This window comes from Dermacentor variabilis, chromosome 4, assembly GCF_050947875.1.
Source record: "Dermacentor variabilis isolate Ectoservices chromosome 4, ASM5094787v1, whole genome shotgun sequence".
NCBI classification, from domain to species: Eukaryota; Metazoa; Arthropoda; class Arachnida; order Ixodida; family Ixodidae; genus Dermacentor; species Dermacentor variabilis.
In genome coordinates, this window is record NC_134571.1 from 14,819,888 (window position 1) to 14,840,097 (window position 20,210).

At 50.0% G+C, this 20,210-nt stretch overlaps 1 long non-coding RNA gene across 4 annotated transcripts in view; it reads left to right on the forward strand.

The window, feature by feature from the left end:
* The window catches only part of LOC142578704 (uncharacterized), a 49,981-nt gene extending 30,244 nt beyond the window's left edge, over nt 1–19,737 (forward strand). For all 4 annotated transcript variants that reach the window (XR_012827290.1, XR_012827287.1, XR_012827289.1 and 1 more), the window contains one exon: nt 19,195–19,737. This is a non-coding gene — a long non-coding RNA (uncharacterized LOC142578704). The remainder of the gene's footprint in view (nt 1–19,194) is intronic.
* Nucleotides 19,738–20,210: the final 473 nt, after the last annotated feature.

The following is a 20,210-nucleotide window of genomic DNA, read 5'->3' on the forward strand; positions in this document are numbered from 1 at the left end:
TTTCCAGCTACTTAGCTGTCCACCTATCCCACCAAAATATGGGCCGATCCGGAAGATTGTCCCATCTGAAAACGTGGGCTGATCACAACGGTGGCGGAGTCTAAAAATATGGACCGTTTGTGCGGGTCTGGGTGTGTGTGCCTCTGCGAAGGTGCCACTGGCTACGTGCCCCTCCGCAGTGAAACTCTTCGACGCCAACTTGGGTCACAGTGTGTCACTCGCTATGCGCGGACTTCGCAGCTGGAGCAGCGTGTGTCACGTGGGAAGCGCGTGAGCGGAGCCCGGATGCAGTGCGCCTCATGCATATAACGCGTTTCGGCTTTTCGCATGCTTCGGCAGTCATCGTAAATGAGTTCTGCGCGCATTATTTTGTTGTAAACGTTATGACTAAATCAATCACGCAGCATGTTTTCCGATACACCAACGCCGCCGTGAAGATTGATAGCATTTGTCGTTCTCAGTTGAGGGCTCAGTTGTGGTCACGGGTCGGTATCGAAGCACTCATAAAGCTCGTTTCTCAAGTGACGGCATTGTGTTCGAATGAAACCCTGCCCGGTTGCGTGGTCCTTTTCATGAACGTTAACCTTTTGTGAGGTTATCGCGTGGTAAGCATTGAAATGGGCGTGACTCCAATATGCGCGGTAAGAACAAGGTCATTACTAGGCACAGCTTCCCCTCGTGCTGATGCTGTATTTGGAGCCTTTGACAGTCATATATTGTAAAATATTACTGTACCGTGACTATAAACAGATAACTGGAAAAGAAAATGTTATGGTAGCAGGCAGCGAGTGCCCGATTCCCACCAAGTTTCCCTCAATTGCTTGTTGCATACGCGAGGGTATACTGAGCTAGCTCATAATCATCATCAGCTATTATTGCCTTGTAAGTGCCCTCCTTTGCTTTAAAGGCGAATAGCAATACAATTTTGGATGGAGTGCGCGTATTATAAAGCCTTGTTTATGTTAGTGCAGCTTTAGCGGACGGCGTCCTCTGCCGCACGTTCGTTCAGCACAATACAGTAGCGCGCACTAGAACGCCAGCGGAATTGAGTGTGCACGACAAAAATATGTGCTTTACCTCAACGCTATGTTTCCTGGAGAAATGCTTACGCTCATGAAAGAAAGATTTTTTAAAAAAAGAAAGAAACCTGGAAGCATACCTTGCAGTTGAACATCAAGTTCGTTCTCAGTAAATACACGGCGGTTTTCATCACCCGTTGTTTTGACCAAGATTTCTCTGTCAGAAAATATCCAATTGTCGATAGGCGCCTAAGATACCGTCATTAATTTACTCTCTTACGCGAACGAACTCAGAGCACATGATCAATCGTCTTCGGCATGAAAACTGCTAACAGTTCGATCTGCTTGCACATCCAATAAGGTAAAACACAGCACCAAGCAGAGACCGAGGCAATTGTCAAGCTTTGTAAAAGGCGTCTGCAGTTCCTTTGGAGTCTATAGGTTGTTCTTTTATTTCGTTCCCATCCTTTTTTTTCCGCTGTTCTCTTACCTAAACCTAAGTAGCTGGCTCAGAAAACACTGTAGCTGAGACCAACTTAAGCTTTTTTTTTTTTTCGTGATCTGGCCTCTGACGCTTTCCAAATTAACAAACTGGGACCCTGGAATAGACCGTCATCCATGCAGAAAGCCATTGCAGAGCTTTTTTAAGAACGGTCATAGGCCGCTCTGTAACCGCCTTCGAATGCGCAGCTATGAAGGCTGTTTTGTGTACACACGCATCACTTCCTTTCCCCTTACCTTTTTCATTGTGTTCCCGTTTTCCCTCCCCCAGTCTAGGGTAGCAAACCAGGTGCAACTGGTTAAACTTGATGGGGCACGTTGTCGGGCTAGGTAGTTTGTATTCGTAATAGACACGGAGCAGCGCAATACGACAGGGACCAAGAATAGGAAGACACAGCGCTAACTTTGAAAGCTAGCGCTGTGTGTCTTCTTATTCTTGGTACCTGTCGCACTGCGCTGCTACGTGTCTATTATGGTTAAACTTCCTCCTTTCTGCAAACAAAGCCCGTGGAAGGCTTCCAGTTTTGTACGCTGAAATAGTCCATTTAAGCTTAGCGACCTAGAATGATAATGGCAAATTGTGCGCAATAGAGGAGTCCGAATATTTATAAAATTTTTCGTTTCCAATTGATCACAAGTTGATAAATCGATATTGCCGTAAAATACGGACGATAAATTATACGTACATGTGCTTGAGCTGAGCATGATGCCAGTCTTTTTCAAAAACCTAAAGATGCGCGTTCTGCACATTGGACGCGCTAAATACACGCTCTCTTCTTTCTCGGCCTAACCGACAAGAGTCTTGGCCTTGCGTTTATAGAGCCCGCAAGTGTTCAACTGCAGCCACGGCACGTGTGAAGCCCACTATAAAGAGGGACGATTAAGCCTGTCAAAACCAAATGTCTCTATGTCCTTAACGGAGCTGAGTACTCTTCTTCACCTCGTGTTCTTCCACGAAGGTGGCAACGTCAGCCACTCCCTGCGACTTGAGCCATCGGGTCAGTAAGTAGCCGGACTCCGAAAATCTGCTGATAACGTGGTCCACGAAGAAGAAGCCTTCGTCGGCAGCGATTCCACGGAGCATCGTCCTTGTCTCGTCTACACCGCGTATAGAGATGAATGCGTCACATCACCCGCCGTGGTTGCTCAGTGGCTATATATGGTGTCGGGCTGCTGAGCACGAGGTCGCGGGATCGAATCCCGGCCACGGCGGCCGCATTTCGATGGGGGTGAGAAATGCGAGAACACCTGTGTACTTAGATTTAGGTGCACCTTAAAGAACCCCAGGTGGCCGAAATTTCCGGAGTCCTCCACTACGGCGTGCCTCATAATCAGAAAGTGGTTTTGGCACGTAAAACTCCATATATTTTAAAGCGCGTCGCATCGTCGTCGGACGAGTTTTCCAGACTCTTAGAATTCTCGGGCCGGTCGCCGTTTAGCCCCACCAGTCGACGATGAAGCGCTGCCGTCGGCATCCTTCGTAAGAAGGGCGCCGCCGCTTTGGAGGTTTGCAGTGGAGCCGACGGGCCAGGATAAGCAGTTTTCGCAGTGTTCCTGCGGAATCTTCCGAGTACCTGGATGAGAGAATGCGCCGACACGAAGGCAGTATGAGAGAGCTCTGGCTTAGGGGGCTTTGTAAAGCGCTTATAGCGTGGCGCACTTTATTTTAACATTAGAAACAACGGTTCCATAGCTGTTTTCATAAAGTTATGGCCCTTACCTGCTCAAAAAAGGCGTCGCACGGGCGAGCAGTCACCTGTCTGTGTGAGCTGCTTGACCTAATATCTACCAGTGCTGCAAAGAAGGCCCCTCCATTCCATTTGCACTTCACTCCGGAGTGACGATCCCCGCAATACCGCACCTTTTATCTCATCAGAATGGTGAGAGCTGGACCATTCCCACTCCTGAAGGGGCTGAACTGAACCGTTCCATTCCTTCGATTCCAGTAACTGAAACGCTTTATTCTGTACAGTTGTTTATTACTCGGGCCTCCCTTGCGTGCGTAGTTACTAAAAACATATTTTTGAAGTCTTCGCAACGTTGTGAATAACATTACGTAATATCTTTTCGCACGGGGAGAAACACGCTGCGTGGCCTGTTGTCTCTCCGCATAACGTTATCGCCTGCAATCCCTCTAATATCTATTGTTCTCTCTCTCTCTCACAAATAACTAAAGAAAGAAAGAAAAGAAGAAAAGACACACAGAAAGAAAAATTGTGTCAGTCTTGGTTTCGGCCAAAATCTATCTGCCTATGCGCAGTGAAAACCTTAAAATTAGCCCTAACGAAAGCACTGCGCGAACACTCGGATAGTAGAGCCCATGTCTGGCGAATACAGGGCCCCTACTTTATAAACTTTGTTTCACAATTTCACTGAACACATGTACAAAATGAGTGCACAAGATTAGCACACGGGTAATAGGACTAGACAGAGAAATAAATAAAATTTAGCTCGAATTAAAACACATAAACACAGTACAGAACTATGTATCATTTTAAACCTTTGTATATAGATCATTTAGAAGATATTACATAATTTAGTTAAGGACCTGTTGCATCATCCGTGCACTAATTAGAAATGGTAAATGATGTTACAGTGCTGTTGATACAGCCACCGAGCAAAAGAGGCGCATGGTCTTGGAGCACTTTATTTTAAAATTAAAAAGGACGGTTGCATAGCTGTTTTAATAAAATTATGGACATTATGCTCAAGAGAGGCGTCGCACAGGCAATCTGCTTGTGCCCTCGCAATAAGAAAGGTCGTAGAAAAAAACGCGCTATATATCAGCCGATGTTACGCCGACAGAAAAAAAAAAAAAATATCTGACCCGCGCGAGCAGCGGTGAACAAGACGCGGTTGACTCCCAGAAGCTTAACGGCATTGCCTCACCACTGCTAAAATAGTAACTAAACATTGATGTCTCTGAATTCTTTTCAACGTTGTAATGGAGAAAGATTCCCGGGTCTTCAGAAGCGTAAAATGTGCGGAATACAGCTTTCTTTGTAATCACCGTGACAAAAGCAGTCACGTACATCGGTTGATACTGAAAGAGAGAGAGTAAAACATCTTTATTAATAATATTTGAATGCCGAGAGCAGTGTGGGATGAACCTTCAGTCCAGGGTCCCTAAGATGATTCCGGCGATGTTTCGCGCCCGTTGTATCACAGCTCGGAGGACCTCGGGAGGTCCGTCGCGGAGGGCATCGTCCCACAGCTCTTTGTTGCGTAGGGGGTAAAGGAGAGTTGGCAAGGGAGGAAAGAGGTTTGCAGTGCACTCAATCGTGACGTGGAAGATTGTGGGCGAGCTGCTACAGCCAGGGCAACGATCTGCATAACAGTGTGGGTAGAATTTATTGAGAGAGACAAGATTTGGAAAAGTTGCGGTTTGTAACTGGCGTAATGCCACTGCTTCCTCCCGCGAGAAGGACGGCGGTGGTGCGGCGTGGGTGCGACGAATGCGTGTATAATGACGGAGTATGTCATTGTAATGGAGCAAGGGATCCCCCCACTCTGAACTAGTCGCCTCACCACGCCGAGTCGCCCGGAGGGAAATTTCTCGGGCAATCGCATGTGCACGTTCGTTACCCGGCAGCGAGGTATGACCAGAGGTCCAGAGTAAGTGGATGCGGGGAGTTGTGGTTGGTGTATTTTGCGGGATCTGTTTGAGAATTTGGTGCGCCGCTCTCGGGATGCCATGTCCTGATAGGAACGCCCGGCATGCCTGTTGCGAGTCCGTCAATATATACACTTCCTCGGGAACACGGATGGCGTATCGAATTGCAAGAGCCACACCGAGAATTTCTCCGTAAGCGGCATTTGTTCCGAGCATTGCAGCAGAGTCTCTCAGGGATTCGGTGCCATCCAAAACTACCGAGGTATAGCCCTCTTGAGTGCGTGATGTGTCCGTGTATAAAGTATGTGTTTCCGGGATGTTTGCAAGCATGCGGCCAATGTATCGTACACGGGCTTTGCGCCGCCCTTTGTCATGCTCGGGGTGCATATGACGTGGCAATGGATGAATACTTAGTGCTTGGCGTATCGCTGACGACAAGATCGTTGGACGGGTTTCAGACTCAAGGGGTGGGACGGAGTATCCTAGCCGTGTGAGAAGATGGCGGCCAGTAGGAGTGAGTAGGAGGCGCTGGCGATGGCTGACCCAATGTGCCTCTAGCAGCTCGCCTAGTGTGTTATGTGTCCCTAAGTTAAGGAGGCGGTGTGTGGAAGTGTAGTTCGGGAGGCCATGGGCCAGCTTCGTCGCTTTGCGAATCATTGCGTCTATGCGAAGTTGTTGCGCTTGGGTCAACCGCTGAAATGGGAGATGGTATGTAAGGCGGCTGATCACGCATGCCTCCACCAAGCGCAGCAGGTCCTCTTTTCGAAGACCCGAGCGCCTGTTGGAGACCCTCCGGATCATGGCCAGAATTTGCTCAATCTGTCTGGATAGAAGGGAAACAGTGTAGTTTGACCTGCCATCCGCTTGGACGTGTAGGCCGAGGATACGATTACGATTAACCTGTGGTATCGGTGTGTCGTCCACGTGCACAGTGATAGGGGGAGTAGAGGAACGGCTGCGGGGGCGAATGATTATGAGCTCCGATTTTTCCGGAGCACATCTTAAGCCGCATTTTCTCGCGTACTCGGAAACTGTATCGACTGCTTGCTGCAGTCGGTCCTGGATGGCTCCGTCGGAACCCCGTGTCGACCAGATAGTAATGTCGTCCGCATAAATAGCGTGGGCGATATCTGGGATCTGGTCGAGTAGCCGGGGGAGCCCTGCGAGCGCGATATTGAATAGAGTAGGGGAAAGAACTGAGCCCTGGGGTGTTCCACGTCCTACAAGGCGAATATATCGTACCGGATCGATGCGGTCCCATTCCTACGGTGGCTGTGCGATCTCGAAGAAATGCGCGGATATAGTTGTACATACGAATTTCACAGTGTGAATGTGCAACATTGTGAAGGATGAGGTCACGTTCAACATTATCGAATGACCCTTTTAGGTCTAAGGCGATGAGTGCTCTCGTTTGGGCGGACGACGGAGGTCCTATGACTTCCTCCCGCAATTGTAAAAGCGCATCTTTGGCAGACAGATGAGCCCGATATCCGAATTGAGAGTTAGAAAAGAATGATTTTTCTTCGAGGAAGGGCTGCAGACGCCGCAAGAGTACATGCTCCATGAGCTTACCAATGCAGGATGCTAGGGAGATGGGTCGTAAGTTTTCAACCTTAACAGGCTTGCCCGGTTTGGGGATCAGTGTGATGTCGGCGTGTCGCCATGCTTGGGGAAGCATGCCCTTGCGGTGGCAATCATTGAAGATATGGGTGAGGTCGTTAATATCCGCGTCACTGAGGTTACGACGGGTGGCGAATCGGATGTGGTCGGCTCCCGGTGCCGTGTTGCGGCGTAGGTCTTGTAGGACCACCCGCACCTCGTCAGATGTGATGTCTGCATCGAGCAATTCGTTCGCCTCGCCTACATAAGGATAGTCAGGGTACTGCGGCGGCGGGCCTGTGGGTATGAAATGCTTCTCTAGCTCTCTGAGGAGTGTCGAGACATCGTCCCTGTACTCGTGCATTAGGATGTGCAGCTGTTGAAATGTTTTTCCCTTTGTTGTGGTGGGATCTGTGAGTGAGCGAAGAATCGACCACGTTTTTGCTGTGCTCAATGTGCCTGAGAGGCGATCGCAAAATCCTCGCCAGTTATTCCTCGTAAGGATCTCTGCATACTCCTGAGATTCCCGTGTAATTTGATCTATACGTTTCCTAAGTTTGCGGTTGAGGCGTTGTCGTTTCCATCGTCGTGTCAACCCTCTGCGGCCGTTCCAAAGATGAAGTAAATGCGGGTCTATGTCTGGTGTCTCGGTTCTGGTGCGCAGTGTGCTCGTGGTGGCCTCTAGATCTTGTGCGAGAGAGTCAAGCCAGCGTTCATACCTTTGGCGCTCACGTGGGTCCTGGCGACGTTCCCTGAATTTCGCCCAATCCGTTATATGCACATTTCGCTCGGGCCTGCGCGCACCCCGTAATGACAAGGTGGTCGCTACAATGTAGTGGTCACTACCAAGGTGCTCCTCTAAAGTCCCGTGCGCAACGACTGGGCCAGTATTGCGCACGAAGGTAAGGTCAGGGCAGGTGTCACGAGATACGCTGTTGCCCATCCGAGTGGGGTGCTCTGGGTCGGTAAGCACTGTGTATCTCATGTTACAGATGGCATTCCATAAGCGGGTCCCTTTAGCCTGCGATTTAACGTAACCCCATGCAGTATGCGGAGCGTAAAAGTCGCCGGCCACCACACAAACCCGTTCAAACCTACCAAATTCTGTTAGTAGGTGCTGAAAACAGTGCGTTCGCGAACGGGGGGAACTGTATGCATTGAGTATAAACAGACTCTCGCTGCGTTTACCTTGCGTAATTATTTCCAATATTTGGTGAGGAATGTCAATGTTAGTGGTATGCATGCGACATGTAACATGTTTCGAAACTAAGGCTCCAACAAGAGGAGAGACACCCGAGAGCGTGCTGTAGCCGGATAAAGAAGGGGTGCAATTGACTTCCTGTAAGAGGATGACATCGGGAGGGTTCGTGGATGTGGCGATATACTGCTGTAGGGAACCTCGTTTTCGGTGGAATCCCCTACAATTCCACTGCCACGCCACTAGTTGCTCCCCGTTACGCGGCGCCTTCATCATCGCGAGAGGAAGCAGGCGGTCGTGCATAGGGATGCGGGCGCCGGGTGCCCACATTTGAAGGTTGCGGCCGAGAGTCTTGGTCGGAAAGCGCGATTTCGTTGTTACCGCTAAGCTGAGGAACTTGCATGCGTGCGAAAGTGCACTCTATACATGATTTCACTTGTTCCGTAATACCTATTTGAAGGGCCTCCATTTGGGGTTCTATCCTGTCCAAAGCTGCCTGCATACTAGTGCTCATGTCTGTCACCAGCGCGTCCATTTGTTTTTGCAGGCGTTCACAGCGCGCTTCCATGTCACGACGTAGGCGGGCTATTTCTATTAGAGGATCGGGCTTTGGTAACGAATTGGTAATAGGGGAAGGGGTAGGGAGAGATTTACGGGGCGGAGCGAGCTGTGGGGGACCCTCCGCCCGACCGACCTCCCGAGGCGCCTCCATTGCTGTTTTCTTCTCCGGGGTCCGCTGCACCCCTGAAGGGACTAGGGTCACCTTGGCTGGGGCGTTGGTCTGCAGGGCCTTCTTGTAGGGTTGTTGGGAAGATGGGGAATGAGGGCGCTTCTCTGGGAGGCGCACCGATGCCTCGCGGGATCGGGACCGAGACTTGGAGCGGGTCCGGAACTTGCGACGGGATCTCGAACGGGTCTCCGACCGGACTTTTCTGGTCTCCTTCGTTGGGGCGCGCGACGTTCGGGTCTCCGCCGTATCTGTGGTAGTGGTCGGGTCGCTGGAGGGTTGGAGTTCACGCTGCTCTTTCTCGAGAGCTTTCCGAACCCAAGCTTTGTTCAGTGTATGCCTAGCACGCCGCGGGCAGTTTGGATCCGCTGTAGGGTGGGTCCCGTCACCGGATCTGCAGTGTGGGGTGCACGGATGTGACGGGGTGGGGTTGTCAGTCCCGCACGTCGCGCAAATGACCACGTGTGGCGTAGGACAGTAATCAGCCCAATGGCCGAGCTTGTGACATATCTTGCAAAGAGCCAGTATTGAGGAACATTTAGAAATTGAATAAATTGGCCAAGTTTAGTTAAGTCTAATTCGCAAACTTGCCGGATTTGTAGTTTCACTTAAAATCAACATTTAGCTCTTCAGGACTATGTGCTCATTCCATTCCAACTACATTACGGAATCTCAGGCTAACATTCCATTCACATTCCATCTACCCACCGACTGGTGCCATCATTTCATTCCCATTCCATTCCGGTTGTTTGAAATGTGGAATGATTCCGGAATCATTCCAACTCTGGAGTTTCCACTACGAAACTCTCGTAACTACCGTGGCATCCCGTGTTTGGATCCGGACCGCTGGTACGATCTGTTGGGAACTCGGCGCTGACGCCCGTGGTTGTACCTGGGTCGCAAGCCCCAAGGGTAGCGTTGGCCTGGCGGCCTGGGGTACAACTGGAAGCATCCGAAGGTCCCGGCAAAGCATGAGTCGACTGGTAACAACAAAACAACTTGTTTATTTTAACATCGCAAAGAGTTGGCGGTCAGGTTTGACCGAAGTAGAGAGACGGGAGAGCACTTCACTCAACAGAAGAAATCGGAGCCCTCCCTTTTGCGTCCGGGGGCAGCTGTTTTTATACTCTCGCAGTTGAGGGCAAGAAGGAACCCCTCAAAAGACGAGCACGTGAATGTACAATGGGCTAATGGTGACGCACACTGTCGTAGCGATGCCGTAGCACCATGACGAGCACGATCTCGTAGCACCCTGTCGAGCACGATCTCGTAGCACCCTGTTGTAGCGCTGCCGGTCGGGCACAATGACTGTAATGAGAGGATGGTCCCTGCTTTGGCATCGCCTGTTTCGGGCACAATGACTGGAATGAGAGGATGGTCCCTGCTTTGGCATCGCCTGTTTCGGGCACAATGACTGGAATGAGAGGATGGTCCCTATGCGGTCGCATCGCCGCAGTCGCGCTTGGAAACACCTGGCGATGAGCGTTGCGGCGACGACGATCGGGCCAAAAATGTCTGCCGCCCCGCCGCAGTCGCGCCGGCAAAACCACGTGTCGCAGGCGAATCGCAACAGACCGCCCCGCCGGGGGAAGGAGATCCCGATGGACAGGGGACTGCATCCGCTGTCCGGAGGGATGTCGCTCGATGATGCACATAACCGAAGTCGGGCGTCCCTCGACGTTTCTTGAGCGCAGCGCACAGAGAAGGCCTCGTTCTCTCGTTCAGGTTCGCACGGGACACTGCAAAGTGACTTCGGGAGAGTTCACATTTTTGTTCTCGTTCCCGGCAAGCGTTAGAACTACGCTGAAACTCAACCGCTCAGTCAGCAAGCACGGCACAACCCTCACTAAGCCCTGCCAGGCTCTTTCCCCTTTTTATACCACTGCCTAGTTCCTTACAGTAGTCTAGCATCACTCAGAACGCGTCCACAAATTGAAAAATTGCACTAGAAAGCATATCATCACTTTGAAACACTAAACAAAAGCAATATGTAAAAAAAAAATCCTGCCTCAGGAAGAAAAACATCAGTAACAAACAATTTTGAGGCTGATTCCTACGTTAGGGGCTTCGACTTAAGCCATCGGCGTTACCGTTGAGACTCCCCTTTTTGTAACGCACCTCAAAGGAATATTGTTGTAAAGCGAGGCTCCAGCGCAGGAGGCGGCCATTTTTGGGAGAGATGGTCTGCAGCCATTGGAGAGGGCAGTGATCCGTCTCAATGATAAACCTCGAGCCGGCTAGATAGCATGACAATTTCTGAACGGCCCACACGAGACATGCACACTCTTTCTCGGTGGCGCTATACGCCTGCTCACGACTGGTCAGCTTACGACTAGCATACAGGACGGGGTGTTCTACTTCTCCATTTTCCCGTTGGCACAGTACAACGCCCATGCCTCGCTCACTAGCATCGCACTGAACAATGAACCCTTTTGTATAGTCTGGCGATCGTAGCACAGGCTGGCTTGTTAGGGCACTCTTTAGGGCGCTAAAAGCTCTTTCCTTTGTCTCGTCCCAGACGACTGTTTGAGGCTCTGTTTTTCTTAGAGCATCCGTCAGGGGAGCCGCGATATCAGAGTACCTAGGGATGTACCTCTGATAGTAGCCGGCGACACCCAAGAACGACCGAATATCGGTCTTGGTGCGCGGTTGCGGAAAGTCCCGCACAGCGGCCACTTTTATTTCAGAGGGGCGGCGACGACCCTGACCAATCACGTGACCGAGGTAGACAACCTCGGCCTGTGCTAACTGGCACTTAGGAGCCTTTACTGTCAAGCCTGCTTCGCGCAGGCGGGTTAGCACTGCCCGCAAGTGTGTCATATGCTCAGACCAGGATGCGGAGAATATCGCTACGTCGTCTAGATACGGTAAAGCGAATTCTTGCTGTCCCCGCAACACTTTATCCATGAGGCTTGAAAAACAGTATGGCGCGTTCTTCAAACCAAAACTCAACACTTTAGGACGGAATGTTCCCATTGGTGAAATGAACGCCGCATACCTACTAGCCTCTTCTGTAAGTGGAACCTGCCAATAACCCCTGACAAGATCTAGGGTGGAAATAAACTGAGCGCTACTAACTTTCTCAAGGCGCTCCTCGATGTTAGGGATCGGATAAATTTGATCCTTAGTGATGGAATTAAGCCTGCGGTAGTCGACGCAAGGACGAGGTTCCTTGCCCGGTACCTCAACTAAAATCAAAGGGGAGGTATAATCACTCTCACCTGCCTCAATAACACCGAGCTGTAGCATTTTCTTTACCTCAGCCTTCATAATATCGCTCTGGCGGGGTGACACCCGATACGCCTTGGATCGTACTGGCTCTGTGGAGGTAAGTTCTATATCATGAGTAAGTACAGAAGTCCTACCAGGCCTCTCAGAGAACAGACCTTGAAACTCTTGTAATAGCTGGTGTAGTTCGGTTTTCTGCTCGGGCGACAGCGGTGCTTTACTGATAAGGTCACTAATGACTTGACCGGTGTCTTCCCTGTTCGTCACTGAGCCTAGTCCCGGAAGCTCGACCGGAAGCTCTTCAGGAACGTTTACCATCATGCACACCACTGCTTCCCTTTGTCTATAAGGTTTGAGCAGATTACAGTGGTAAACTTGCTGTGCTTTCCGCTTTCCTGGCAGACTTACCACGTAGTTAACGTCCGACAGTTTCTGAACAATTCGTGCTGGGCCCTCCCACTGCACGTCTAGTTTGTTGTTTAGCGATGTGCGCAATATCATGACCTCATCGCCAACCTCAAAACGACGGGCCCTGGCTGTCCGATCATAATAAACCTTGGCCCTCTGCTGGGCCTTTGTCATTGCTTCACCTGACAACTCCTGTGCCCTTCTTAAGCGTTCGAGGAGCTTAAGCACGTACTCCACCACGACTGGGTCGTCGCCCCTACCTTCCCATGATTCTCGAAGCATGCGAAGCGGAGATCGAAGCGAGCGACCGTACACCAGTTCAGCTGGCGAAAACCCCGTAGCCGCATGCGGCGCGGTCCTTAAAGCAAACATCACCCCAGGCAGACACAGCTCCCAGTCAGTTCGATGTTCAAAACACAACGCTCTCAACACGCGCTTCATGACGGAGTGGAGCTTCTCAACGGAATTCGACTGTGGGTGGTACACTGAGCTGTGTAACAGCTTTACCCCACACCTTTCGAGAAAAGTTGTCGTCAAAGCGCTAGTAAACACTGTGCCCTGATCTGATTGGATTTCCGCAGGGAAACCAACTCGCGCAAATATGGACAGTAGTGCATTAACTATCTCAACTGAGCTGAGTTCTTTAAGCGGCACTGCTTCAGGGAACTTTGTCGCTGGGCAGATCACAGTCAAAATGTGTCTGTACCCCGTGGCTGTTACCGGCAGAGGTCCCACAGTATCAATAACGAGCCGTCTAAAAGGCTCCGTAATGATAGGTACCAATTTCAACGGCGCCCTCGATTTGTCCCCTGGTTTGCCCACCCGCTGACAAGTGTCACATGTCCTCACGAAATGGTCTGCGTCCCGAAAACACCCTGGCCAATAGTACTCTTGCAAGAGACGGTCCTTAGTTTTCTTAACTCCTAGGTGTCCGGACCACGAACCCCCATGCGACAAGCGCAACAGATCCTGACGATAGCATTGAGGCACGATCAGCTGATCGAACTCCACTCCTCTTCGGTCTAGATACTTCCGGTACAGGACTCCACCTCTTTCCACAAAACGCGCAGTTTTCCTGGCGATACCTTCTTTGACATTGCAGCGCACGTTTTCTAGGCTGCCATCCTTTTTTTGCTCGGCTATCAAAGCCGACCGGCTGACTTTTAGCAACCTATCAAGTCCGTCTGACGTAGGCGCGATGAGCAAATCAGTAGATAGCTCTTCTAACTTTCCCGAATCGGGATTTTCCTCTCCAGTATCTGGCGCCTTCAACGCTACAGACTCAGTTTTATTCAGTTCGGGCGTGCTCTGAATATCAGCTTGCTGCGCCTCTGACCCTTTTTCGTTGTTTGATAACGTCGGCCCCGCAACTACCGCCTTTGCAGCGAGCTCCCGAACCTTCGATCTGGTTAAGGCCTGAACACTAGCTTCACCAAACAAAAGCCCCTTCTCGCGCAGGAGGTGATCGGACCTGTTTGAAAATAGGTACGGGTACTGGGGTGGCAGCATAGATGACACTGCCGCCTCTGTCTCAAGCGCTCCGAAAGGTCCTTCAATAAGCACTTTTGCTACCGGCAGACACACGCTATGAGCTTCCACGGCTTGCTTGATCCATGCGCACTCGCCCGTGAACATATGGGGTTCTACGTAAGACGGGTGAACTACATCCATCGTAGCTGCGGAATCGCGAAGCACTCGGCACTCTTTCCCGTTCACGAGGAGGTCTCGCATGTAAGGCTCGAGAAGCTTCATGTTCTCGTCAGTGCTGCCTATTGAAAAAAAACACAACTTTTGGTGTTGTTTCCGGACACTGCGCCGAAAAGTGACCCGGCTTCTGGCACGTATAACAAACGCCCGCTCGCCTCATCTCGAACCGCTTTCTGCGTTCGGCTTCGGCTGCCGCCGTCTCTTTACGTTTGGTCGGACTGCTTTCACTTGCATCCTCACTACGCGTGTTCCCCTTTGCTCTCATGGGTGTGAACTTCGGCCTCTCAAACTTCGAGCCAAATTCACCCTTTTGACCGTCCTTAGCTCCGCGAGCTCGACGCGTCACAAACTCCTCGGCTAGCTCAGCGGCTCTAGCCACCGTACAAACGTCTGGCCTATCCAAGACCCAGTACCGCACGTTCTCCGGTAACCGACTATAAAACTGTTCTAGCCCGAAACACTGCAGAACTTTATCGTGGTCACCAAACGCTTTCTCTTCTTTGAGCCACTCCTGCATGTTCGACATAAGCCTATACGCAAACTCTGTATATGACTCACTTCTGCCTTTCTCATTTTCCCGAAACTTCCGACGGAACGCCTCCGCAGACAGCCGGTACTTTTTTAGAAGACTCGATTTCACTGTGTCGAAATCCTCTGCCTCCTCTCTATCCAAGCGAGCGACTACGTCGGCCGCCTCGCCGGGTAACAAAGTGAGCAAGCGCTGTGGCCACGTTTCCCGAGAGAACCCCTGCTTCTCGCACGTTCGCTCAAAGTTAACCAGGAACAAACCAATGTCCTCTCCAAGCTTAAACGGCCGCATCAGGTCAGTCATTTTGAACAATACGCGTTCTCCTGCACCGTGTGCCTGACTTCCATTACGAGCGCGTTCCATCTCTACCTCAAGACGCTTTATTTCCAAAGCGTGTTGACGGTCACGCTCTTCTTTTTCTTTCTGCTCTTTAAGTTCGCGCTCCTGTTTCTCTTTTTGCTCTTTAAGTTCGCGCTCCTGTTTCTCTTTTTGCTCTTTAAGTTCGCGCTCCTGTCTTTTTGACCTCTCCTCAATAGTCTCAAGGCATTCCGACAGCTCGTCATCCTCAGCCTCTAACTCAAGAATAGCCTTTAGCAGTTCAGGTTTTCTTAGTTTGTCTGAGACATCCAGACCCAACTCTCTTGCAAGCTCCAACAATTTCGGTTTGCGCAACGACTTCAAATCCATGGCTGCTCTGAATGCTGCTTTCTCTACTGCTTACTATTGTCTTGCCGCAAACTAACCCGGCAGCAACGACAACCACAATTACCAGCTCTGTTTCTGACACTAACAAAAGCCTGGCAAAGCTCAGAAGAAGAAAGTCCCGCACTCACCAAACCTCGCAGCCAAGAGTCCAGCGCAGTCGTTCCGCTGCAGGCAACCAGTCATCACACAGGGCTCGTTGCACTGCTCCCGGATCGTCGTTGAGCTGCTCAGCATACAGTCAACTGCATATCTTCGCTGCTGGCCTCCGTTGTCGCGATCCCACCGCTGGCAGACAGTTGTTTGAAGTCGGAGGCGATCTCACCGCTGGCAACCAGTTGTTTGGAATCGGACCGCTGGTACGATCTGTTGGGAACTCGGCGCTGACGCCCGTGGTTGTACCTGGGTCGCAAGCCCCAAGGGTAGCGTTGGCCTGGCGGCCTGGGGTACAACTGGAAGCATCCGAAGGTCCCGGCAAAGCATGAGTCGACTGGTAACAACAAAACAACTTGTTTATTTTAACATCGCAAAGAGTTGGCGGTCAGGTTTGACCGAAGTAGAGAGACGGGAGAGCACTTCACTCAACAGAAGAAATCGGAGCCCTCCCTTTTGCGTCCGGGGGCAGCTGTTTTTATACTCTCGCAGTTGAGGGCAAGAAGGAACCCCTCAAAAGACGAGCACGTGAATGTACAATGGGCTAATGGTGACGCACACTGTCGTAGCGATGCCGTAGCACCATGACGAGCACGATCTCGTAGCACCCTGTCGAGCACGATCTCGTAGCACCCTGTTGTAGCGCTGCCGGTCGGGCACAATGACTGTAATGAGAGGATGGTCCCTGCTTTGGCATCGCCTGTTTCGGGCACAATGACTGGAATGAGAGGATGGTCCCTGCTTTGGCATCGCCTGTTTCGGGCACAATGACTGGAATGAGAGGATGGTCCCTATGCGGTCGCATCGCCGCAGTCGCGCTTGGAAACACCTGGCGATGAGCGTTGCGGCGACGACGATCGGGCCAAAAATGTCTGCCGCCCCGCCGCAGTCGCGCCGGCAAAACCACGTGTCGCAGGCGAATCGCAACACCCGATATACACCGCCAAATCGTTGGACGCAGGGCCCGCATCACAAGTGTGCAGAAAAGAAAAGGGCCGCTGCCATGTGCGAGTTCTCAGTATGAGACCATTGTATGAGACTATTATGCCATAGCCTCAGGCATCATGTAGTAAATCTATGATGACTTTTTTCACTAATCTACGCGGACCTCGTGATGCCAGTGCAACCTTGTGCAAACCTGGTTGCCTTATTTTATTTACGTTCAATGCCTAGCTAACGCTATCTTAAGACACGCGAGTACACGTCATGTCATTTGTGCACTAAACCGGGCCACTAGATTCGGTTGCGTTGAACTCTGACAAGGCACATGTCTAATCATAACGATGTTCACGAAACTGGGAAATCTGGTTGTTATAACTAGTTGTCTCAGATGTCCGGAACCTTAATAAGTCTTCAATGGGTGAATAGTTATGCGCTCTTGAGAGGGCGACACTTGGTTTCCGCAGTCTTGGTGTGGTGCAATATCAGAGGGAGGCGATTACCTGCCGAGAAGCTGGTTCAGTCGCGCACGGATATGCTCGCGCACCTATACACTGACGTGAACGAAATGACGTAGATGAAATTAAAATAACTATGTCTTATTATCAGAGAGCAGCTCTGGAAAGTGGTGCAATAGGCGTTAACCGCAGGCTAATGAGATGAGGAATGGGCTGGCTTCACAATCGTGCGTTGTCTATTGCGTCTTTAGTCGCCCCACGTACGTTGATGGCGGCGCTTTGGACTTAATGAAATCCCCGATAATATGTGGAGCGCGCTGTCGCACTGCGTTGGACTTGTTTTGTATACTATGCTATGTCAGCGCTAGGAGACGGGGCGCGAGACTAAGGTGACACAAAATGGCGCTGCATAACGCTGAGCGAATTCTCCTCACAGAAATAGTACACGATATTCAGTTGCATGTCAACATACATTTTACTGAATGCGACAGAAAGTCAATGGAAACCAAAGTAGGATGCACCAGTTCACATTGTATAATAGTTTGTATATAGCGATTTTTCATGGTCCTATTTCAGCTGACTGCATACGAATCCCCATCCATTAAGGATACCGCGCTGGACAAGTTCTCCTTTTCAGCTTGAGTAAGGATTAGCCTTCGCTAGACGTGCTAGAAATGTGGCGTGCCTAGTGAGACATCGGCCGGAAGGAGACAGTGTCACAGTCACTCCAACGGCCACAATCAAGTCACCCGAATGTCTACAAAGAAGCCACGATCACAGCCGCCCAGACTGCAAGCAACGTATTGAACCAATGGTCAAACCACGACCTACTGTATAAGGGGTCGTGGTTTAACCACGACCCTTTATACAGTAGGTCGTGGGTCAAACGCCCATTCGCCACTTTCTATTAAAAATTGGTGTGCTTTAGAGTTATCTGTGAGCCGACATATATACACAGTGGCTAAATCGAAGAAAATAACGGGAATGCAAGAATACGTTAAATATAATTCCCAATTCCATTAGCACATCGGTGTGCGTGGGAGCCAACATTATGTGTTCAAATTCTGCGCAGGAAATGTGATATAATAATTGATATAATTATTCTACGCATACTTTGTCCGCATACAAACTTTGTATAAACCACTTCGCTGGTAGTTTCACATGACATTCGCGCATATATTTCCACAAATACAAGCTAGTGACCCAACATAACCCAGCAGCCAGGCAGCCATGTGAAGCGCGGGAAAGTAGGTAAATAAAGCTTCGTTTTAGTAAATGCAGCGGAGGAAAAAAGGTGAAAGGCTGCTCTGGACCTGGCGACGACTGGCGTGGCCTCAGAGATTGAGTAGCGGTCGCTGTTTTTTCATCTCGAAAGCCGTGCGGCGCTGCAGCCCTTTCTATTATTTACCGAGAGGTGGCGACACCCGTCCGCCTGATTTGTGGAGCCTGCATAGTATTGCAGGCGTACGTTGGCCATCCAATCCAAACAATACGTTGGGTCATGTGTAATTTCTTTAGTCTCATCGGTCTGATTCGAGGCGCAGCATCGGTGCAAGCAGGTTTTTCATCTACCCGCCTGGTTAGCTGTGTTTTTCTTTTCCTTTTTTTTTGTAGAGGCCCATTTAATTTCGAAGAAGCAATGCGAAGGAGTGTTGTAATTCACAACAGCTACTAAGGCTCTCTACTTTAACGCCTATTGAAAAAAAAGAAAAAAGACTTGTCTGTACATGTGAACGTCATCATGTTTCGTCCGACGTCAAGATGACGTTCTTTCTTGTTATTATTTTGTTGCTAAAAAAATAACCGCTGTTCCCCTCATTGAGCCTTATCTACTGAAGAGCAAGGAATAAACAAGTCGTTGGAAGTAGGTTTTCTGTTAAATGCCCATAAAAACGAACAACACGAAAGAACAAAAAAACCTGATGCGCTGGCTTCTTTTTAAAATGTCGGCTCTGTAACGTCATCACATAACTAGCGAAGAATAGCAGTAAGCAGACGATAATAGTTGTGCAGAGTGCGCACCTGGTTTTTAGAACTGGGGCGATTCAGAGATCGTTGGTTCGACCTGTCAATCATATCCCGTTCTTCCTTCTCTGTCCCATGCAATGCAATATCTAGATACCTTAACTTCCACGCTTGAAAGGGCACACCTATACTGTGTGCTTCCTTGCTGTTGTTGAGACTCTTTTATGCATCCTTAATCGTAATAGTGACGTCTACAGATGGGTTTTGCTCGAAGTTTTAGTTCAGTGGGCAGTAAACAGAAACTCACGCGGGCAACTGTAATAAGACGAATCATTTTACGAGGCTCTTCTGAGCTCCCTTTACCTCTACTATACTCGTTCGTTCGTTCATTTGTTCGTTTATTCGTTGGTTGCGTGATTTTCTTTTTTTTTTCTTTTTTTTTTTGCAGGCCTGCAATCTCTGGACATTTCTTGAACGGACCTCGAATATGTTGCCTTAAAACCACAAGGCTGAAACACCACAGCTGATTGATATTTTGAGTCGGAGAAAGGGGGTCCTACAGCCTTTGGCCCCAATAACCTAGCTATGAAGCATCGTCCAGAACGAAAGTGCTACTATTTGATTCTTGCACTGAAGCAGCTTCTCGTGGCCCGTATTTACGAACGTGATTGTTTCGGGGGGTGTCTGCTCGTGCGTACAAAAGCACCTTAAAAGCTGGCTTCTCCGCAGATAGAGAACATTTGGGCAGAAGACAACTTCCAAAAAATCGTTCTTCAGGCGTTATATTGAAGTACTAGCGCGTTCGTGTAACTTAGAACGTTACTATCGATTAGAGGATCTTATAGTAATAGTAAATTACTGCATATGAATTACTGACGCACATCATCCGCAATCGAGCCTATAAGAAATACTGATTAAGCTTTTTCACACGTACTTGGGTCTAAGTATGTACTTTCGATTATACGATTTTCATTTTTTTACGATAAGTTGTCCTTAAAGGGACACTAAAGGTTACTATTAAGTCAACGTAAACTGTTGAAATACCATCACAGAAACCTCGAAACGCTTGCTTCGTGCCAAGGAGACACTTATTTTAAGAGAAAATGCGTTCTGAAGCGTCCGCGTACCTCTAGCGCAGTTCAAATCGCCCGCCCTCCGATCGAGGAGTACTGACATCATGGTCTCATAGTGACGTTGCGCCATCGGTGAGTAGAACGGCGTCCGCAGACGGCGCTACGGCTTTTCTGCGCAAAACGCGAACGCACGGCCAGAAACAGAGCCAAGACAGAGCCGACAGCAGAGCGAAAGCGGGAGTATGGTGGCTAGCGGAAGGAGAAACGAATTACGTCCCACATTACGTCCCACGGCACACGGAGAGTCCGTTTTCGTCAAACTATAGGCTGCGGCGAGCTCGCAGTGTGGTCGGCGTGGTCTGTGAGAAGCGACGAGCCTTTTCGCACTCGC